Genomic DNA, 15,726 nt, shown 5'->3' with positions numbered 1-15,726 from the left:
TGTAGCCTATCTCCGCTACAATCGGACGGAAGGCGTTGTACACCCCGGACAAGTCTCCACCTCATTACAGGCGCTTAACATAGTGAAAACCAATATCTAAGTTACATTTAAACCAGTGTGGGTGGCACTGGGAGGTAAAGCGTCTTGCCCAAGGACACAACGAACCTGGAACCCTCAAGTTCCTGGCTCGGCCACTCTACCAACTGAGCTATACCATCCCTACAGTAGAGGCTTAATATACTCGTAAAATGTTGATCTTACTTAAAAATGCTTGCATTTAGTTGTATTCAGTGTTAAAAAATATTGTATGGCTCTCACGGAAGTGCATTTTTAAATATTTGGCTTTCATGGCTCTCTCAGCCAAAAAAGTTCCCGACCCCTGGTCTAGGGTGTATGAATGAGTTTTAAGATGGGACTTAAATGCTCCTACCATGAATTGATTAACGTGGACCCCGACTTAAACAAGTTAAAATACTTATTTAGGTGTTACCATTTAGTGGTCACTTGTACGGAATATGTACTGTACTGTGCAATCTACTAATAAAAGTTTCAATCAATGAAAATTCTACTAAGGTAGCATCTCTAACTGTTAGCGGTAGAGCATTCCAGAGTACTGGAGGTCTATAGGCAGCAGACTTTTTTGGGCTCTGGGAATCACTAATAAGTCAGAGTTCTTTGAGCACAGATTTCTTGCCGGGACAAATGGTACAATACAATCAGCAAGATAGGATGGAGCTAGACCAGGGGCACTCACACTTTTTCTGCAGGCGAGCTACTTTTCAATTGACCAAGTCTAGGAGATCTACCTCATTCCTATTTATAATTTATATTTATTTATTTATGAAAGAGACATTTTTGTTAACAAGTTAATGGTGTTTAATGATAATACAAGCATGTTTAACACACATAGATTCCTTTCTTTCATGAAGAAAAGAATATAAGTTGGTGTATTTGATTCTGATGACTTGCATTGATTGGAATTAGACAGTGGTGCTGATAACGTCCGCATTTTCAAATGGAGGAAAAAAAAAGTCCTCCTTTCTGTCCAATACCACATGAAAGTGGTTGGATTTGGCATCTCATTTGTCCAACTTGCATACTCGTTTTTAAACACGTTGTTATGAGAGTAGCATATGTGTGTGGCCCTTTAATGTCTGGCAGCAGGTGAGTGACGTCAGTGACTGTGCGGGTGGGCAAGCAAGTGAGAAAGCGGTCGCTGAGGGCGGGGGAGAAATACATTGGCATCAAACTCCGTAGCTTGCTAGCTTGTGCACGCTAGCTTTCTGAGACTCTTATTTTGTTAGCACAGGCAGGATGAAACAGGTCTTTTATGGTGAAGACAGGAACTGTGCAGTCGGTCTTTAGAGTTTTGACAGTAGGTACGGAGTCTCTAGAAATAAAATGTGTTTCTCTGCGTCCGCCCTGTTAGTGATTTTTTTCTTAAATATGAGCTCGCAGCAGCCAGCGTCATCTCACAAGATCCTCGGGTGCCGAGAATGTCAAACAACTGACGGAAGTGAAGTCTTGGTATGATTGATGATTGCTCATTTTTATGTCTATTTTTTAATGCCTGGCTTGAGATCGACTGACACACCCTCCGAGATCGACCGGTAGATCGCGATCGACGTAGTGGGCACCCCTGAGCTAGACCATGTAGTATTTTATAACTAAATAGTAAAACCGTAAAGTCACATCTTATGTGCACAGGAGAGCCAGTATAGGCGTAATATGATCAAACTTTCTTGTTCTTGGGGACGGCGTGGCGAAGTTGGTAGAGCGGCTTTGCCAGTAATATTAGGGTTACTGGTTCAATCCCCACCTTCTACCATCCTAGTCACGTCTGTTGTGTCCTTGGGCAAGACACTTCACCCTTGCTCCTGATGGGTCCTGGTGAGCGCCTTGCACGGCAACTCCCGCTGTCAGTGTGTGAATGTGTGTGTGAATGGCCGAATGTGCAAATATCGTCAAAGCGCTTTGGGCTCCTTAAAAAGGGGTAGAAAAGCGCTATACAAGTACAACCCATTTACCATTTGTCAAAAGTCTAGCAGACGCATTTTGTACCAACTGTAATCTTTTAATGCCAGATATAGGGAGACCCGAAAATAATACGTTGCAGCAATCGAGACGAAATGTAACAAATGCATGAATAATAATCACAGTGTCGCTGGTAGGGGGTGGCTCGGTTGGTAGAGCGGCTGTGCCAGCAACCTGAGGGGTTCCTGGTTTGATCCCCGGCTTCTGACATCCTAGTCACAAGCTTAGTGTCCTTGAGCAAGACACTAACTTCACCCTTGTTCCTGATGGGTCGTGGTTAGGGCCTTGCATGGCCATCAATGGGTGGATGTGGAAATAGTGTCAAAGAGCTATGAGTGCCTTGAAGGTAGAAAAGCACTATACAAGTATAACCAAGAGGGACTGCTCATTTAGTCTAGGGGGCAGTGAGTAAGCCTGTTGCTTGTGGAGAGCTGGAGTATCGCTAACAGTGATTGGTGATTTTTGAGCTCTATTTGTTTTTTTAATTCCTGCATTTTGTAAATACTTATTTTTTGTTATTTATTTTTCATTGTTTTTAATTTTAGCACTGAATATTTTTTGGCAGCCGGTGCATTGCTGTCTTTGATTTATTGCAATCAACATCACCAAGAAGAAATCTGCGACTGAGCCATCATTGCTTGCATATTTGAATATTTTTGGAGCCAACCCGCAACATTTATTTAAAATTAAATATTCATAATAATCTCATATGATTTACAACTTATATTAACTATTTATTAATGAGAACTGTTTTTATTGTTTGTGTGGCATATTGGGCACAGGAAGTGAACCAAAAAATGTGTAACAAAATGCTATGAAATGGAGAAGGGGTAAATAAACCTTGCTTTTTATTTTATTTTTTCGGACATTTTTTCTCAGAAACCGGAAATATGTGATGCACCATTATGTACTGTAACTGTATGCATGTTTGAAATAAAGTATTCCCATAACCATTACAATACCAATACTATTTTACATGCATGTAAATGCAAATATGATTTATGTAGGTTTTTTGTGAAGACTGTGTGGCATAGGGATGCCGGGTTCGTTCTCCCAAGGATGCGTCGGGCAAAAACACAGTGCAAGGTAAGATTTTAATATTTATTAAACTCAAAACAGGCTAGAACAAAAATACTGGTGCTAATAGAAAAAGGCAAACAAATGGCGCTAGCATGGAAGCTAGGAATATGAACAAACAAAACTAAACTTGGCACAAAGGCACAAAAAGGTAAAACAACACAATTAGTATGAGAGCTAGGAAAAAGGAATAGCGTAGCATGAAAGCTGGCAAGTAGTAATAATCAATAGCAGTCGTCACTAGTTGAGTATAAGCAAATTAGGATCCCAGGCAGAACTAACAAAAGGGGCAAACTTAAATAAGGGAGGTGATGAGTAAAACAGGTGTGCGGGAACCGAGAGTAGCAGGTGGAAACAATATGAAACTATGGTGACAGACTAAACAGGAAGTAAGGAGGTCAAAACAACCGAAAGTGATCTAAAAACGGAACAAAGCAACAATATGTGAAGATCCGAGCAGCGATCGCAACATTTTTGATACTTAACAATCGCTATGTATTTAACAGTGGCCTGTCCACTTAGCATAGCACCTATCAATATTTCAAGGGAGCAACATCAGAGCAAATTCAATTAAATGCCTCTTTTATCCATATGTCTGGCACAGATGTGTCGTTAATGTGCAGTCTCCTCCGCAAGGCATTTACAAGATGCAAGCTGACAGGGGTATGTCAGCAGGCTTCAGGCCAAGTTCCTGTGCACAACAGCTGGGGACAAAATCCGTCTTTGGCCTTTTGACAACTGAAAGATCCACACACTCATGTACTAACACAGACTGCGACACTGGGGCTGCACAATTAATGATGTTTTGATTTTGATTACGATTATGGCTTCTCACAATCATGAAAATATAAAAATAATCAAAAATAAAATAAACAACTTATGGGCCGCACAACGTGCATACAAATTCCGGAGCTTGTGGTGGTGAAATCGATCAATAATCAATCAAGCAATCAAAGTTTGCTTATACAGCCCATTCATTCCATCCATCTTTTTCCGCCTACCCGAGGTCGGGTCGCGGGGGCAGCAGCCTAAGCAGGGAAGCCCAGACTTTCCTCTCCCCAGCCACTTCGTCCAACTCTTCCCGGGGGATCCTGAGGTGTACCCAGGCCATCCTGAGGTGTACCCAGGCCAGCCGGGAGACATAGTCTTCCAAAAGTGTCCTGGGTCTTCCCCGTGCCCTACTACCGGTCGGATGTGCCCTAAACACCTCCCTAGGGAGGCGTTCGGGTGCCATCCTGATGAGATGCCCGAACCACCTCATCTGGCTCCTCTCAATGTGGAGGAGCAGTGGCTTTACTTTGAGCTCCTCCCGGAGCTTCTCACCCTATCTCTAAGGGAGAGCCCCGCCAGCTGGCAGAGGAAACTCATTTCGCCCGCTTGTACCCGTGATCTTGTCCTTTCGTTCATAACCCAAATCTCATGACCATAGGTGAGGATGGGAACGTAGATCGACCGGTGAATTGAAAGCTTTGCCTTTTGGCTCAGCTCCTTCTTCACCACAACGGATCGATACAGCGTCCGCATTACTGAAGACGCCGCACCGATCCGCCTGTCGATCTCACGATCCACTCTTCCCTCACTCGTTAACAAGACTCCTAGGTACTTTAACTCCTCCACTTGGGGCAGGGTCTCCTCCCCAACCCGGAGATGGCACTCCAACTTTTTTCCAGGGGAGAACCATGGACTCAGACTTGGAGGTGCTTATTCCCATCCCAGTCGCTTCACACTTGGCTGCAAATCGGTCCAGTGAGAGTTGGTGATCCTGGCCAGATGAAGCCATCAGGACCACATCATCTGCAAAAAGCAGAGACCTAATCCTGCAGCCACCAAACCGGATCCCCTCAATGCTCTGACTGCGCCTAGACAACACATTTGTGTTTAAGGGCTTATACAGCCCTTAAACACAAATGTCTAAAAGGGATGCACAAGCCACAACAACATCCTCGGCTCAAATCCCACATCAGGGCAAGAAAAAACTCAACCCAATAGGAACAACGAGAGAGCTTGGAAGGGACCGCAGTTGTGGGGACCCCTGAGTGACTAGTGCAATGGATGCCGAGTGGATACAGTTAACAATGTGAGAGTCCAGTCTATAGCGGGGCCCACAGGGGATCATCTTGAATGGAGACAAGTCAGCAGCGCAGGGAAATCCCCAACTGATGCACAGAGGAGTGGTCCATACTGGGTCCTGATTTTGGACAGAGCGACTCATCAGTGGAGGCTGATCTGTGGTTACCTGATAACTTGTCCACGCAGGTTAGGGGTGCAGAGCAGAAAAAAGATACAGCAGAACAGCTGGTTTAAAAAGGGGTCTATTTAAAGGCTAAAGTATACAAGTGAGTTTTAAGATGGGACATACATGCTTCCAAGGTATCATCTCTAACTGTTACCGGTAGAGCCTTCCAGAGTACTGGAGCCTGAATAGAAAACGCTCTAAAGCCATCAGACTTATATTGTTTTCTGAGAATCACTAATAAGCCGTAGTTCTTTGAACACAGATTTCTGGTAGGATTAATGGTACAATACAATCAGCAAGATAGGCTGGAGCTAGACCATTAAGTATTTTATACGTAAATAGTAAAACCTTAAAGTCACATCTTAAGTGCACAGGAAGCCAGTGCAGGTGAGCAGATATATGAGTAATATGATCACACATTCTTGTTCTTGTCTAAAGTTTAGCAGCCGCATTTTGTACCAACTGTAATATTTCATTGCTAGACATAGGGAGACCCGAAAAAAATTAAGTTACAGCATTAATAATGATTTCAAAGTTGGTGGTGGACAAATTGAGACAGATTTTAGCGGTATTACAGAGATGAAAGAAGGCTGTTTTAGTAACACTCTTAATGTGTGACTCAAATGAGAGGGTTGGGTCGAAGATAGTACCCAGATTCTTTACCGAGTCGCTCTGTGTAATTGTTTTGTTGTCAAATGTTAAGGTGGTATTATCAAATAGGTCTAGCAGGACCGATAATCAGCATTTCCGTTTTGTTAGCGTTAAGATGCTAAAAGTTGCTGGACATCCATTGTTTAATTTCATTAAGACACGCCTCCAGCTGACTACAATCCGGAGTGTTGGTCAGCTTTAGGGGCATGTAGAGTTGGGTGTCATCAGCATAACAGTGTGATGTCACCTAGCGGCAGCATGTATATGCTGAAGAGTGCAGGGCCAAGAACTGAACCCTGTGGAACTTTTTACGTTACTTCAACATACTCCGAGGTCACATTGTTATGGAGGACGCACTGTATCCTGTCAGTAAGATAAGAGTTAAACCAAGACGAGGCTAAGTCTGACATACCAATACGTGTTTTGATACGTTGTAATAAAATGTTAGGATCTACGTTACCGAAAGCAGCGCTAATATCAAGTAGAAGCAACATGGATGACACATCAGCAGCCATAGTTTTACTTAGTTAGTTAGTTACGATGAGGAGTGAATGAGTGGAACAAAGATCAGGTCTACGATCTCATCATGGTTGCTGCTTATTATGTGACACAGCACAAGTATGCTTAATTGATAATTAATAATAGCTAAAGTCAACAAAACCAGTAGAACATATGATTTCCGCCTATACGTAACCACGGACAAAGTCACATAATTGGTCTATAAAACGGATTCCGCTGTCAAATGCAGAATATCAGGAAAATCGACATAAATGTGAGATAAAGTACATTTGTGTCGGAAAATAATGTTCAAATTAACTGCCCATTCATCCCTGAAACATGTCCTGAACTTAACAATGTTGAGATGGCCACTTTGGTACAAATACTCAACTTTGAAGCCAAAGCTGGCGAGAACAGTCCGTACACCCACAATACATCTCATCTGCTTGTGTTGTTGTGAACGACATCATTGATGTAACATTAATGTACAAACATCAGTTGCAACTTGAGAGGGTCCCTCTCTTTTTTTACAGCCTCATGTTGTCTCTACTAGTCAAGCTGAAAACAGCACAGCACACTTTCACACTTCACAATAATAGCGCAATGTGCCACATTTGGTCTGAATGCACTAACAAAATAAAGGTTTCCAAAAAAGTACCTTACACTCATTGATACTTTTACACAACAATGATGCTTTGACCAAGAATTCTGGTCAAAAGTGTCCAAAGATGTATAGTACACCAATAAATGTGAGGATTTTTGCGTTTACTGTAATTAAAAAAACATTTGATTATATTTTATTTGACACAAAAAGCACACACTCTATGATTATAAAATAAGTGTAAAAGATTAAAAAAATGTATTAAAAAAAGGGCTGTTAAATGTTATTGTTTTCTATATTGCTATTGTTTTATTACTGTTGTTATTTTACTGAATGTGGTTTATCCGTTACTAATTTGTATTCCTTTTTTAAAAAACTTTATTTAAAGTTGAGCTTTGGTGGTGTAATAAATACTCATGTTTGCTATTGAATACATAATCGTGTTCTAACCATTATTACAATATCCATCTAAATAATCGTGATTATTATTTTTGCCATAATAGTCCAAGTAAAATACAAACTTCCTGTAAAAACTGTTCTATCAGCTCAAGAAGTGCTATTTACTCAATACCATGTGACCTAAACAACACAATATTAGATATTCAGTATCGTTCAAATAGATAATGCTCACATCCACCCTAGTGTGGCAAATTTGAATGTCCCAGCAATATTTCATATATAATAGTAGTTCAAATTAACACATAATTAACAATGAACCATTTGCACGGATTACTTCTTGCGCAGTTTTTTAAATGCAGACAGAGTGAATAAATTCTTCTCACAAGGGGATAGCTTATACAAAGCCCGTTTCCAGCGCAGGAACTCTTAAAGGAACTTTCCCATTTCCCCTGGTAAATGAAATGCCCCCCTGCGTTTTCACCAAAACATGGGTAAACAATGCATACTCGCCAACCCTCTCGGATTTTCCGGGAGACTCCCGAAATTCAGCGCCTCTCCCGAAAACCTCCCGGGACAAATTTTCCCCCCGAAAATCTCCCGAAATTCAGGCGTAGCTGGAAGCCACGCCCCCTCCAGCTCCATGTGGACCTGAGTGAAGACAGCCTGTTTTCACATCCGCTTTCCCACATTATAAAGAGTGTGTCTGCCCAATGAACGCCCCCTCCAGCTTCATGCGGACCTGAGTGAAGACAGCCTGTTTTCACGTCCGCTTTCCCACATGATAAAGAGTGTGTCTGCCCAATGAGATTATGACTGTAGAATGATCGAGGGCGAGTTCTTGTTTTCTTATGTGGGTTTATTGTTAGGCAGTTTCATTAACGTCCTCCCAGTGCAGTAAAAACACACAACAACAGTAGTCACGTTTACGTCTACCGTAAGGCAGTTCGTCTGCCGTAAACAGCATGTGACACTCTTAAACATAACAATACTGCCATCTACTATACATGCACCACAACACCTCCAGGCAACTTCAACCCTTTACTAATCCTCCTCCATTCACATCCCATCTCCCCGGATTCTAAATAACCAAATGTAAATAATCGAATGTATTTCTAATGTATATACTTGTTCTTATGCTATCTGAACTCACTATGTTTACTGCTCGCTGTACATATCCTACTAAGTCACACCTACACTGTTTCAATTTCCATTTCTCTAATGAGGCAATTGTTTATGACTGAATTACTGATATCAACCAAAGCTCCTCATCCCATCCCCTGGATTGTAAATAATTCAATGTATATACGATGATGATTAACTTGTGTGATGACAGTATTATGCTGATAGTATATATTTGTACCATAAATTGATTAACGTGGACCCAGACTTAAACAAGTTGAAAAACTTATTGCGGTGTTACCATTTAGTGGTCAATTGTATGGAAAATGTGCTGTACCGTGCAATCTACTAATAAAAGTTTCAATCCATCATGCTTATGTGACAATAACGACGCCTTTTAGAAAGTGCAGTGCACAACTGCGCACACAACAGCTGTAAATATACTCCTCCCCTCTTAACCACGCCCACCACCGCACCCACGACCATGCCTCCCAACCCCCACCTCCCGAAATTGGAGGTTTCAAGGTTGGCAAGTATGAAATAATGTTCCGTAGAGCTAATGCAGTTCCAAGTAGCTAGGTGGTACTTTGAAAAGTTCCTGCAGGAACTTTAGAGGGGGAGGGCTGTGCTGTCAAATGCTGATAGGTTTAACACAGTTGGGGTGTTTCTCAAACTTTTAAAACTGATAGTTCAGCCACAATTACAGTATGCAGGGAGACAACTTCTTTATTTTTTGTGTATTTTTCTTACAACATACTTGACAACAGGGAGAAAAATGTACGAAAGGAACTTATGACTTGCAGTAACTTTTGTGGGGCATCTGTGTGCTGAAGAACGCGGATTAGTGGAACTATCTTGTAGTGTTTACTCAGTTGTAGTCTTTAAATTACAATGCGGTTTCATGCTGTTAAATAATTTTACAAACTTCATTTCGAAAAGCTACAAGAAGTGGACTGACTCCTTCAAACATATTTACAGAGCATTATAAAGTAAATATTCACTAATTACTTTGTGACCTGCTGTACTCAGTGACACACCATTTGTGTTGTTATTAGTCTCAACCCGTGTGAAAAGCATGCTAATGCTAACTTGCTAACGCTAAATCTGATGAACTCATGTTGTCGCCGTGAACCAAACCTTGACATTTATTATTTATATATTGCTTTTTTTTTTTACAGCTAAAATGGACCATAAGAAATCAACTGACCCTCATTGATTCTTCTTTTACCATGGGAAGGACTTTCTGATTCTTGGACACTTTGGACAAAAGCCTGACTTTTCATGTAAAATCAGGAACACCTTGTTTTTAAATCATATCGTTGTGTGAATGCTGAGAATTTTGCTTTGTATTTATTTTACTCATTGTATTTTTCGGACCGTAAGGCGCACTTAGAATCCTTTCATTTTCTCAATAATCGGTCTTATAACCCGGCGCGCCTAATGTACGGAATAATTCTGGTTGTGCTTACCGACCTCGAAGCTATTTTTTTGGTACATGGTGTAATAATAAGTCTAACCAGTAGATGGCAGTCACACATAAGACGTACGTATAGATGTGTTGTTGCACTAGTGAGCCACGGATAAGTAGATGCTGCTGTTGGGATCCGCTGCTCAGATCGATCTATGTGGTATCACTTTTTGGTAATTTGACGCCTTAGTTCCTGTTTTTAGTCAGTTTCCATAGCAACGCATTATTTTCACCTGCCGTGGTTTCAAGACGCACACCTGTTCCACTAATCACCATCCTTTATAAGCCAGCCTTTTCTGTTCACTCATTGTTGGACTCTAATTTGCTCACACGCAACAATTGAAGACTCTCTTGGTATGTTTATTCTCGCTAGCTTATACGCTACGCCTTTGTCCTTTTCTAGCTCTCATGCTAATGGTTTTTTTTTCCCTTTGTGTGCCTTTGTGCCAAGTTTTAATTGATTATGTTCGTTTTCTGTAGCTCTCACGCTAGCTTCCTTTGTTTGTCTTTTCTGCTTAGCTCCAGTATTTTTGTTCCTTTCTCCTTTTGTTAAAGGAGAACATTATCACCAGACCTATGTAAGCGTCAATATATACTTTGATGGTGCAGAAAAAAGACCATATATTTTTTTTAACTGATTTCCGAACTCTAAATGGGTGAATTTCGGCGAATTAAACGCCTTTCTGTTTAGGGCTCTTTTGGCGATGACGTCAGAACGTGACGTCACCGAGGTAATACAGCCGCCATTTTCATTTTCAACACATTGCAAACACCGGGTCTCAGCTCTGTTATTTTCCGTTTTTTCGACTATTTTTTGGAACCTTGGAGACAACATGCCTCGTCGGTGTGTTGTCGGAGGGTGTAACAACACTAACAGGGAGGGATTCAAGTTGCACCGAAGATGCGAAAGTGGCAAGAAATCTGCCGCCGGACCCCCATTGAATGTGCCGGAGTGTCTGTACATTTCACCGGCGATGACAGACATGGCACAGAGATGTATGGATAACCTGCAGATGCATTTGCAACGATAAAGTCAACGAAATCACAAAGGTGAGTTTTGTTGATGTTGTTGACTTATCTGCTAATCAGACATATTTGGTTGCGGCGTGACTGCCAGCTAATCGATGCTAACATGCTATGCTAATCAATGCTAACATGCTATTTACCGGCGGTGCTAAAGCAGACATGGCACAGAGATGTATGGATAACCTGCAGATGCATTTGCAACTATATTACGTTTCCTTCCACTCACATTTAATGCAAAAAAACACTTACCAATCGAAGGATTTAAGTTGCTCCAGTGTCACAAGATGCGAAAGTCCTGATCGTTTGGTCCGCACATTTTACCGGCGATGCTAACGCAGCTATTTGGCCATGCTATGGCTATGAATAACGTCAATAGCTACTCGCTCAATATCTTAAGTTTCTTCTTCAATACTTTGATACTCCAACCATTCGTTTCGAAACATGCATAATCTGTTGAATCGCTTAAGCCGCTGAAATCCGAGTCTGAATCCGAGCTAATGTCGCTATATCTTGCTGTGCTATTCGCCATTGTTTGGCAGCACTGTGTGACGTCACAGGAAAATGAACAGTGGCTTCGAGAGAGCGAAAATAAGGCACTTTAAAGGTTTTTTTAGGGATATTCCGGGACAGGTAAAATTTTGAAAAAAACTTCAAAAAATACAACAAGCCACTGGAAACTGATTTTTATTGTTTTTAACTCTTTTGAAATTGTGATAATGTTCCCCTTTGAATAAATCTTGTATCTTACCTTACGCTGTGTTTCATGCCGACGCATCCTCGGAAAAACGAACCCGGCATCGCTATGCCACCAAGTCTTCACAGCTGCTCTGTTATTGATTTAAGTAAAGTCTGAATGTCGTTAAAATAGTTAGCTATATTTTTTTACACTTCTTCCACTCCTCTCTTTGCACAATACACCGCTACAACAAAGAATGCGGAGAAAAGACGCTACCAAAGGTGAGCCACGTAAATAAGCAAAACGGCACATCTTGAAACGACTTGAAGATGGTCTGTAAAATATAATCTATGCAACATTTTGACCAAATAACCACCATTACATGTTACTTAGACCACAAGATAGTGTTTTAAATGTAGAAAAAAAAACACATTTTTGACCCCTTTAATGCGCCTTATAATCCGGTGCGCCTTTTGTATAAAAATGGACCAGAATAGACCCGCTCATCTGCAATGCGCCTTATCGTTCGGTGCGCCCTATGGTCCGAAAATACGGTACAATTAAGTGCAACAGTTACAGTATGACCTAATATTGACTGTTTATTTACATGGTGTATCAGTGTAGAACTATACTGTACCACTCATCCAGGTTAAAGGTTAGAGGAACTTTAAATTTCAGAACTTTTGGTGGAAAAAGGCCTAATGTCTCTCTATTTAGAGAGAGATTTGCTCCCCAGCCAATCTTATTTTAACCCACATCCTTAACTATGAAAAACACAATCCCTCCCTCCAACCACTCCACCTCCCCCTCCATAGAAGATTAAGCACGTCTCATTTACAGAAATGTTACATTATTTTCCAGAAGTCCTTTTTTTGTGTGTCAGACAGCGAAACTACAGCCATCTGGACTGACTATTATACTAATCCCAGGTGCCACACAAACATATAACGCACTAACACACTTGCACACACACACACCAATATACCAAAACAATGAAATGAATAACAAATATGATGGTTGATAACTAATAACCAATGTTTATGTATTTCTGTATTTGTGCTGTTTTGATAATTTATACATGTATAACTTTCAAACATGTTCAATTCAAAAGTAACGATAGGATCATTAATGCTCGCATCTTACCAATGTACTCATTTTTATCTTTCTGGTTAGTTTTTGCATCTGTTGCCTGTTGGTAAAGCAGATTATTTTCATCAACAACAACAACAACACATGAGGGACTTGAAAATGTAGATGCAGTAAGTTGACACTCAAAGCTAACTTGAAATGTATTGCTTGACTTTTGACCTTAGGAGCTTTAAAACATGTATTTTCATTTTTGGCTCTTGAAACAGTTACTTTTGATTTGGTGTTGGTAAAGATTTTACTTGCTGAAGGAAAATGACTTAAATATGATAATAGTGTCAGAATTAGAGGAATAGCAGAAGTCCATGTGAGTACATCAAACCACACCGTTGTACAGTATCTAATTGGGTTAGTTATTGGCCTCCAATGTAACAATGTGTACATCTTCCTGGGCAGATATAAGAATGCTCTTAAAATGTCACAATAAAGGCATTCTCTATAACCTGGCCGTCTGTTATATTCCTACATGTAGCCTGCTTTTTATAGGGTTTATGGTAATGCAAGAAGATAATTAACAATGCAGTGAGCGACAGTAATTTACCATTGAATATGCTGGGTCTTGTATTTTCTGATTAGACGTTTAGATGAACTTATTCAAGGTAACCTTTTGGAGAATCCTAGTTTGAAATCAATAAGGTATTTAGCTATTGAATGACACCCTTATTGGTATCATCTGATGTGGACTTTGATAAAAACTGCTGCACTTTATATACTTCTGCACTTTAAACGAAGCTGCTAAATTACTGTAACTTGACCACCCACTGATTTCTAACTCACATACCCTCTATGTATTGTACTTGTATTTTAAATTGTTTATCATTATGTAATTTTAATATTGTTGTGCATTTTCAATCCTGTGTAATTTTACTGGGGATGTTAGATGCACCATAAAAGGACTACAGGTGGAAATTAGCATGGTGCTGAATCTGGTGCAGCCATCTTCTTTAATGTAACTGCACATTGTCCTTCAAAAAAACAAATACAAAAAAAAACTAAACAAAGAAGGACTCTGCGCATTATGCTAAAAGGAAGTAGATTCGAGATGTTCTAGACCAGTGGTTTTCAACCTTTTTTCAGTGATTTTTTTAATTCAAGTACCCCTTAATCAGAGCAAAGCATTTCTGGTTGAAAAAAAGAGATAAAGAAGTAAAATACAGCACTGTGTCATCAGTTTCTGATTTATTAAATTATACAACAGTGCAAAATATTGCTCATTTGTATTGGTCTTTCTTGAACTATTTGGAAAAAAATATATACAAATAACTAAAAATGTGTTGAAAAATAAACAAGTGGTTCAATCATAAAATAAAGATTTCTACACATAGAAGTAATCATCAACTTAAAGTGCCCTCTTTGGGGATTGTAATCGAGATCCATCTGGATTCATCAACTTAATTCTAAACATTTCTCACAAAAAAAACAAATCTTTAACATCAATATTTATGGAACATGTCCACAAAAAATCTAGCTGTCAACACTGAATGTTGCATTGTTGCATTTCTTTTCACAGTTTATGAACTTACATTCATATTTTGTTGAAGTATTATTCAATAAATATATTAATAAAGGATTTTTGAATTGTTGCTATTTTTAGAATATTCTCGCATAACCCTTTGCATACCTTCAAGTACCCCCAGGGGTACGCGTACCTCCATTTGAGAACCACTGTTCTCGACATCAATGAAAGAAAAGAATATTACAATGAAGTAAAAATAATAATGGTTGTCAATGTTATTGAGAGTAGCAATTTTTAAAAATGTTAAGTAATAACAAATTGAACTGTCATAAATGTTAAAAAAAAAGGTCATACATTACAGTCATGCATGTTTTTTTTACATTTCAAATGTCCAAGTCAGTGCTGTATGAGGGATAAACTCAACATGCATTGAAAGAAATTATGTAGAGAGCTCATTTATAATACTCGGAACCGCTAGGAAACATAAAAGAACGTACAGCAATTGTTAAGGTTGCGTATCAGAAGGCCTCTGGTGGTTGTTTGCTTTGTTTTAAGTTTTTCTGGTGTTCAAAGTATTCAGGTATGACATTCAAACACCATCAGCTGCTTGGGAACAAGCATGCTGTGCTCAATCACACGCTCACGCAAAGTGTTGCACTCGCTTCCATGTGAAAGGATGGAAGTGACTTACCTCATTTGCCACTGAGACCTTCAAAACTTCCTGACTCCCCTAAAGCTTGGGGTCCATGGTGCACACCGGTCCAAGTTGCCACATCAACATCTTGCATTGTTCTACCAACGGGGACAACTGACCCCACAGACCCCCCACCAGCCCCTCCCCCGCCCCTCCCCCGAGGTCACCCCAGGGCCAGATGTGGTAGTGATATAACAAGAACATGATTACGGTTTATTTAGCCAATTCCCTGCTTGTCTTCGTCCTCAATAACATTGTGCTGCACGTTGAGAGAGCGAGGGAGAGAGAGAGCGAGAGACAGAGAGAGAGAGAGAGAGAGAGGGAGGGGGTAGGATGGATTGGGGGTCTATAAAGGGAGAGCGAGACTAAGGAGATTAAAAGCGAGGTTGTGTTTTCTAACCTCTGCCTCATGCTCTCTTGGCTGCACTCCATGATCATCACTTTCTCACTCTTATCTCTGATTAATGCTGAAATATAATTATTTGATTTCTATTCTAAGAAGATGTATTACAGGGAAATATGGTGGGCCACCAACTACTTTTGGGAGTTTCCAGGAAACTAATATTCTAGATTACTCTTTGTTGGACATTTCACTTCCATGCTTTACAATATTAGGAATTTTACGGATTAAATTAATGGAAATTG

General features: G+C 40.2%; 1 protein-coding gene across 1 annotated transcript in view; it reads right to left on the bottom strand.

The window, feature by feature from the left end:
- Positions 1 to 15,205, bottom strand: part of kcna10a (potassium voltage-gated channel, shaker-related subfamily, member 10a) — a 31,543-nt gene extending 16,338 nt beyond the window's left edge. Inside the window, exon 1 of the mRNA XM_061904492.1 lies at positions 15,079 to 15,205. The gene's annotated coding sequence lies outside the window, so the exon portion shown is untranslated. The remainder of the gene's footprint in view (positions 1 to 15,078) is intronic.
- Positions 15,206 to 15,726: the final 521 nt, after the last annotated feature.

The sequence above is a fragment of the Nerophis ophidion genome, linkage group LG06, assembly GCF_033978795.1.
Source record: "Nerophis ophidion isolate RoL-2023_Sa linkage group LG06, RoL_Noph_v1.0, whole genome shotgun sequence".
NCBI lineage: Eukaryota > Metazoa > Chordata > Actinopteri > Syngnathiformes > Syngnathidae > Nerophis > Nerophis ophidion.
Note: the sequence above shows the minus strand (reverse complement) of the source record. Positions and strands in the feature narration are given on the sequence as shown.